General features: G+C 36.9%; 1 long non-coding RNA gene across 1 annotated transcript; it reads left to right on the top strand.

Annotated features, from left to right (window-relative positions):
• Positions 1–5554: 5554 nt before the first annotated feature.
• Positions 5555–7976, top strand: LOC137498406 (uncharacterized). The gene is made up of 3 exons (XR_011017785.1): positions 5555–5739; positions 7405–7678; positions 7809–7976. It is a non-coding gene; the product is annotated as an uncharacterized lncRNA (long non-coding RNA).
• Positions 7977–8541: the final 565 nt, after the last annotated feature.

Genomic DNA, 8541 nt, shown 5'->3' with positions numbered 1-8541 from the left:
TATAAAGTGGAATGTTGAGAAGCTAAAATTTCTGCAAATATTGATTTTATACAAAATTCTAAGGATTTGTGTGAAGCATCTTGGACAGTAATTAAAGCTTTCGTCTCATCTAACACAAAACCTGTAGTTATAAATGACCCAAAATTTGATTAATAATTACTTCATCCATTCAGTCGAAGACATATATACTAATTTTCAACAACCAAATAGTCTGGCTACTGAAAATCTAGCAAGCTTAAATTTCAAATCATGCACATGTAACTTAAATTTTTAATGGAGAATGGTTAACTGTGCAGAAGTGAAAAATTTGTTAATAATCTGAAACTGTCAAACAGCAAGGATCACCATGGCATTACTAAGACCATTTTAAAATCTCTCATTACTTCAATCTCAATTCCTGTGACAAAGATCATAAATACATTTCTTCAAACCGGTTACTTTCCCAAGCAACTAAACATTTCCAGGTTAGTTCCATTGTACAAAAAAGTTATAGGTCAGAACGGAGCAGTTATCGTTCAGTGTCTGTTGTTCTAATTCTCTCAAGATAATTAATATGTGATGTTAGTACAAATTAATTATAATTTTGTGTCTAATAAACATTTGTCAAAATCTCAGTATGGCTTTATACAAAGAGAATTGACAGTAAATGGACTAGACGATGTTATATATTTATACAATCTGTAATGTTCAGAGAGTGAATTATATTAAGGCTCCCTTTGTGACCTTAGTAGGGTCTTTGATTGCATACAGCATGATATTCTGCTTGAAAAATTTGCTTTTTTATAGCTTCTGGAAAATAATGTAAAATATTCAAATCATGCTTATCTGGCCAAATTCACTACGTGGAAATGGGGTTGTTTAAAGGAAGCTCAGGTTAAAAAAAAGGGTGCCTCAGGGGCCTGTCTTTGGTTTCTTTCTCTTTCTGGTCATGATAAATGATTTAAATGACAATCAGGCGTATATGGCCTTAAGGTGCAATACGTGCGGTACACGCTTTCAAATAAGTAGAAGATGGTTCATTTAACATTAAACTGTTTGATACTTAACACAGTGGATTATACACTGTTATTTATTTTATACAGTTAATAGAATGAATAATAGACCGTTCTAACAAACTACAAAGTGAATTGAGAACAAACATGCTTTGTTCAACAACCGGGTACCGGGTACCGCGTACCGCGTACCACGCCTTCGTGTGTGCTGCCTGGAACCCAGTCTCAACTTCAGTGTTGTTTGTAATGGAAGTGGTGGGGAGAGAAACAGTGAGTGAACGGTGCGTATGCTGATAAATACCACTGTCTAGCGTGCAATTTCAGTCCCGCACAGCTCTCTGTAACATTAATGCAATGCACAATCTTTCCCTGCCGTATGTAACAGGTAAGGAACAGCATCAATCTAACTGTGGTGATTGTAATTTTTTGTCCGTGTATTTATATGCATTTTGGTGACAATTTAGAGTATCATAAATGTATAACCATACCAACACTGATTATGTGATAGTGGAAAAAGCTTTTCGTAATAGGATGTCTATGATAGCAAACCTATGCGTTCCTCGCCTACATGTGCAAACATTTTTGGAAAATAGGGAATCCACACAACTAATGAAAATAAACACAATGAGAAAGTATAGAAGAACAGGGAGGTAGTCAGGAGATTAATTGATCTGTTTGCTTCTTGGCAAAACAAGTACTTGCTCTGAGGACCCATGATGAATAAGACAAATCTATGAAGAAAGGAAATTACTTGGAATATCTGGAGGCACTCAGAGCATATGATCCTGTTCTGGATGCTCAAGATATAGCTCACTTTCAACATATCTTTTTCTTCAGCTTTTGCATCATTACAAGTTTGATAACTACAAAGTAACATTTACAGATGAACTTCTAGACTCCTTAAAACCTGTGTATGGGTCATTATTTGACTTTAAGACTAGTGAACTAACAGTAATATAGTCTTCAAGTAAAGAGTTCCAAGGTTTGCCTGTATATAAGTTGCTGAAGTTCAAGAACCATGACTTAATTTTGGAATGTAAAGAATTAGTATACAAGTTGGCTGAGCTGGTTTTAAACGATGTATACCGGATACCTAAAGCTAGTTCTGTTAAGCATTCGTTTTCATCTCTGAATTGAATACACACATTTCAAAGCCGGCACAATTTCTATCCCCGCCGCAAGTTGGGGCTTCATTCATCCCATCCCTGCCCCGGTCATTGACTGGAAAACAAGTTGTAGGTTGTAGGTTTTCAATATATATATAATATACAATAGTATATATGAAGAGACTTGGTAATTTAAATATCATATCAATTGGAAAAGTCATGCTTCAAGAACAATGACTCAAAGATTCACTCTATGTCAAGGTAATGGAAAAGTTTATGTTCGATGAGCGAAGACTTGGACTAATTTATAAATGAAGTTGTAACCTCTGAAGACATACACCTGGTACTCCATTAATATATTTTAACTCCTGTAAATGTAGTAAGTAAATATAAATAACTGCTGTAATATATGGCACCATTTTTAAAAGTACCTACTATCTTTTAGTTTTACTCTTGTAATGTTGAATACTGCTATACGAAATGTGTTCGTAAACACTGTGTGAAATTATGATGTAAATCAATTACTAATTGAATTATAGGTAAAATTATTGAGAACCTAAATTTTCTAAAGGCAACTAGCAGCACATCTCATTATTAAGGTTAGGATATGCCACTGATGAGAATGCACAAACAAATACTGTTTTCTATGCATATGACTACTTTACTGTGCTCATATAAAAATTGTTAGTGTCGGATCACACTGGAAGAATCTAAATCATGGTTTAAAATAAAGTTTTTCTAAATCACGGTTTAAAATAAAGTTTTTCTTCTCAATGGAAAGAAAACTCAACCTAAATTTAAACCTAAAAAAATAAAAATAATAATGAATGAATGAATGAATGAATGAATGAATGAATGAATGAATGAATGAATGAATGAATGAATGAATGAATGAATGAATGAATGAATGAATGAATGAATGAATGAATGAATGAATGACTTAACATATTTTGAACTATGGTACTTGAAATCCATCTTGACCCAAGGCTGACATGGGAATGCATTAGTCATATTTTGTGTCAGATTATCCCGAGTAGTATACCTACTCCATTATCTGAAGCATGTAGTGTCTAAAGCATATGTATATTCAGCATATTTAACATTTGTTCCATTTTGTCTAATATTTTTTAGCAATAGTTCACATATAGGTGAAATTGTAAAGTTCCAAACATGACTATTTGCACAATTGCCAGTTGCCAATGTTCTCCCTAACTCTTACCATAAACTATTGCTCAGTAAGCTGTCTATCCTAACTATAATCAATTGATGATGACGATGGTTATTGTTTAAAAGGGGCCTGACACCTAGGTCATTGCCCCCTATAATAAATGTATACTTATGCAATATACAATATATATATCTTTCATTCCAACCACACTCTCCAATATCATTTCATTTCATCTGTCAGTCATTAATCATTGCCCCACAGGAGTGCGTCAGGCTTCGGCAGTCGGCACAATTCCTAATCCTCACCGCAAGTTGGGGCTTCATTCATCCCATCCCTGACCCGGTCATTGACTGGAAAACAGGTTGTAGGTTTTCAATATATATAATATACAATAGCATATTTGAAGAATACACCTCCAGAGAGGCCTGGTGCAGGTCTTTTTCTAGTAGATGACATATAGGCGACCTGCATGTCTGTGAGGATGGGGCCCTACCTAAGATGATCTCTAACGATGAAGACCCCGAGCCAGGCGAATGAACCAATTAAGGTTAAAAGCCCTGACCTGACCGAGAATCGAGCCCAGGACCTCCTGAACCAAAGGCTTGAATGCTAACGATTTAGCCATGGAGACGGACAGCCCTGTAGTTATGGGTAGGATGTCGAAGCACAATGCATACTCACAATCCAGGATTACCAGACCGGAAGCGTGGATAGAAGACTGGATCAACTCACCACCGACAGACAATTTTTACAATATGACAGTTAATTTTTTGTAAACTCTCACGTCTGTCAATTAGTCGAGTATGTTTATTTAGGTTATATGGAGAGCACCTGTATTCATATACCGTATATATTGGTGTATCATTTCGATGTGCCATGGTACAGGTTAAATCTCAGAAGTTCGTTGCCATAAGACCTATCTGTGTCGGTCCAACATAATTTTTTTTAAACTCAGAGATGCGATAGTGTGTTCAGTGTAGGCCTCAACTCTTTAAAATAAATAAAGTAAAGAATTCCATCAGCTCCCACAAAACATTTTCAAATGACATCTTGTGAATGGTTGTTAGTAAGTCTATGGTAACCCACTGCCGATTGCATTGAAGATGACTGGACTGGTCTCAGCTAAATTCATGAATCATTTTATAGGTATCTATCTCATGCTATCTCATGTATACAGTATATCTTCAGGAGGGTAATATCCTTCATGGCATTTACTTAAATATAATGAATATCTGGTTATTTAAATGTGCCATGTATAATTGTATTCATTAAAGATGGCTACAAATAACATGTTTTATATTCAAAGATCACCACACACTGCACTAATGAGAGTCCTCCACCAGATGTTACCAGGATTTAAATCCAGGATTACCAGACCGGAAGCGTGGATAGAAGACTGGATCAACTCACCACTGACAGACAATTTTTACAATATGACAGTTAATTTTTTGTAAACTCTCATGTCTGTCAATGTCGAGTATGTTTATTTAGTTTATATGGAGAGCACCTGTATTCATATACCGTACATATTGGTGTATGATGATAAAGAATACTGTATTACATTTGAAATTAAATCCCAAATAAATGATTCAGTGATTGCTGATGACACCACCATGGGTTTTTACGGTTTCCATATAACCACATCAATTTTGGTGGAGCTATTTGAGGATCTAACCAGCCTCTGGGCTGATGGCTTAACAGACAAATGGCATATGAATACAGGTTCTAGAATCAACCATCATGATATAATCCATTTAAATACTCAACTGCAATTAATTTTCCTGCAACCAACATTCTAAACAAGTTCTCTATTCTGTTTCAGGGTGCACAATAATGATTAGAGATGGGAATTTGCCTATTTGCTTATTTTATTCCTGTGTTCAGAAACGTAGGTTTTGAAATACAAATCTGTTACAGGGCCTTCTAAGCTAGATTTCGTTTGATTTTGTGCCTATAAATGCCTATTTCAGGGGTCTGTGCCTATTCAATGCATTTTGACTGTATTTTAAAGAAGCCGGTTTTCTTCCAATGCATTATATTGTAGCTGGTTTGCTCGACAGAATTATCTTCTTGTTTCTCAATATCTCTTTACCCCATGAACAAAAACAGGAATTCTCGGAAGTCACCAGAAATAGCGCTTGGGAAATTTCCATCAGGAGAATCAAGGAACAATTTGGCCTCGAAGCTTTCAACTCCTCCAACCTCCTAAGACATATGCGAGAACCAATCAACGTCAAACTGTGTTGCACAACCTATATCCCCTACCTCCCTCTTGATGCAAACTGTTGTATGCGTACGCTTTACCTTCAGAATGTGTTGTGATTTATTGTGAAGAATAAGAATAAGAAGTGTGTCTGCAGGAATGCCCAAAGATAAATTGCCGAAATCCTACTGGCTGAAGCAGTGGATCACAGGAGATCTTAATTTCACTACGGATGGAAGGGTATTCTTCTGCCAAGCTAGCTGTAAGAAGGTAAGTTCGTTTGTTCCTTTTATCCTTTTTGTGACTGAGAATTACAATTGCATTTCATTGTAGCATTTAAAGGCCCATTAATTTATGTATTGTGGTAATTTATTTCCTTGCAATGCTGTATTAGTCATGAACTTTCAATAATTTATATTGATAAAATATAAATAATAATTTAAATACTGGACGAGGAGTTAGAACGCCGGTGGTCTCTTGGCACAGAGTGGATGAAAATAAAAAATCAGAATTCTGAACTGCAATTCATTTCCCGTGAAAATAGAGATTTACAACTGAAATGCAATTTTAAAAACTCCATTTTTTTAAAAATCATAACTTTCACCAGACTTACGTGTAGGCTCTAGTGAAATCTATTACACTTCTACTAAGCCTTTGCGAAACATGGGTTGCAGATCCAATGTGGCACGGCTAGGACGATGTCACAGAGGCTAGACATACAACATGGCACGGCTTGGACGATGTCACAGCATGTTTTACAAGGGTGCCAAGACTGTCTTTACAAGAACAGGCCAGTGAAAAGATGGTTGGTCTGGATTGCTGAAGTCCGGTTAGTAACTGTTGTGCTGGGGGCAAACAAATACAGGCTGGGGGTGCGTAAGCTTCCAGGTTAGGGCTGCGAAGTGGCCAACAAGACTCTACCCTCCCTTAGAGTCTTGCTTGCTTGTTTGCTTGTTGTTTAAAGGGGCCTAACATCTAGGTCATCAGCCCCAAGAGTCTTGCTAAATTCTGTGGCTTGGTGCTAAAAGGGCCAATGTCAAAAAACCTGTTTTTGAGCTATGAGCATTTGAAGTTTTGTTTATAGTTTTGCAATTACTTTTTTTAACAACTAACTTTAAATAACTTTATACTTTCTTTGTGGAAGTCACCTTATTAAGCGCTAATCTTTTCTATCATATTCTTTAAAAATTGCCAGGTCTCTAATCTTTATTGGTAATCTAACATTATTGGCAAGGGCTTATTTAATTAAACGTTAACTGTTCGTTTAGTACTTAACAGAGACTTTGGCCCTTTTAACATGTTGCAGCCAGGATAAAATGCGTTTGTATCAGTTAATATCTCAATTTCGATAAAAAAATGACATTTGGCCCTTTTTGAACAAAGTAAGGTTATGGGCAAATGCCACGACAATTTCAAATTACGCGGTTTTCCAATTTTTAACGAGGGTGGCAGCCTTGTGGGCACACATGATCAATATTTATTTCAGGGAACAGAAAATATTCTTCATAACAGCTGATTTGGCTGACGAAAGCCAGCAAATGGCAACAAATAAAATGTTCACAAATCTGAGATTTATAGTGCCTCCATTTTAATTCTTAATACTGCTAGGGGCAGATGGGAAGCATAAAGGAATGATCTCTCCTCTACACTATTCAGATATCATTCCATGTCATTTTTATTATTTCTTTCACCTGGAGAACTCAACACGATACTGCCAAATTATAACTGAAAAGTCCTTGAGGAAATATTTCAATGTAATTTACGAATTCCTTTGTTCCTAATTTTGTACTTCTGGAAACATCATCACTATTAGTTTTGTCTTTTTTTAATGAAATAAATGCATGATGCATAGTAAGCATTTTTGCCAATTTGCACAACTGTAGAAATTTAAGTTATAGGAACATTGTAATTTATGCCAATTTTATTATTTTTCAGATCAAATGTGAATAAAGTACCATATAGGTCAATACTCCAATACATCTGACAAGGACAGAAAGCTGTATCAATGCAGCCTTTCTACCAGTCCAATGTGAATAGTGACCTACAAAAATTTTCTTCGGACCTATGCACTGCAATGGTGGGAGCTAATATCCCCCTGCATAAACTAGAGCATCCAACATTCAAATAATTTTAAAGAAAATACATGAGCAAAGTAATGCCATGTCTCTCAATGCTACAGAAGAATTATCTGCAGTCATCGTACTTATCGGTAAGTTTAAAACGTCATTTTATAGCAGTAAACACCAAGTTAGAATCAACCTGTTTCAATCTTCTCTGTAAATGAGAAGTGGGTACACTACTATTCAAATTTTGAGGATTTTATTTCACTGCCCTGACAGTTGCCCAGTGCCTGGAGCAATCACCGAGTTGGAGAAGAGTGGCATGCCCCTGGTGGATTAATTTAAGAATGTGGAAGAAGTCAGGGGAAGTTTTGACCGAACTTCCGGGAAGGTAGCCGCTGATAGGGTTTAGCAGCCGAATCCAGGATGGAAAGTGATGGTAAAAGTAGCCAGGGTGCTACGCAGTGAGGTAGGTGAAACAATGGAACCAGTGGCACATGCTGGTATCAAGGCGTGGACTACCACTAGACTTAGGCTACCCTTTTTTGATAGTTAGTTTAGGGAACATCAAGCCTTAAGCATTCTGAGCTGCAGCCAACAGCCAACGGAGCTGCCTGCTATGTTGTCAAGGCTGCTTCACAAGCTACTGCCTTGGCCTCTGCCACCGTCAATACTCAACACCTGATCGATCGAGTTGGTAGCCTAAGGTTTAGCAAATTGAAGTCCAGCTTTGAGGCTAAATGGATAGAATACTTGCCTTTGGCCCGACGGCCCCGGTTCAATTTTCAGAATCAACCCCCTCATACTGTTAATTCCCCTGGCTTGGGATCTGGGTGTTTATGACGTCTTCACCATTCATTTTATCCTTGTTAGGTCACCACCAAGCCTATGTAGATGCCATGTATTTTTTTTTATTTTTTTTTGCTAGGGGCTTTACGTCGCACCGACACAGATAGGTCTTATGGCGACGATGGGATGGGAAAGGCCTAGGAGTTGGAAGGAAGCGGCCGTG

Source organism: Anabrus simplex, chromosome 2 (assembly GCF_040414725.1).
Source record: "Anabrus simplex isolate iqAnaSimp1 chromosome 2, ASM4041472v1, whole genome shotgun sequence".
In the NCBI taxonomy this organism is placed as follows: domain Eukaryota; kingdom Metazoa; phylum Arthropoda; class Insecta; order Orthoptera; family Tettigoniidae; genus Anabrus; species Anabrus simplex.
Note: the sequence above shows the minus strand (reverse complement) of the source record. Positions and strands in the feature narration are given on the sequence as shown.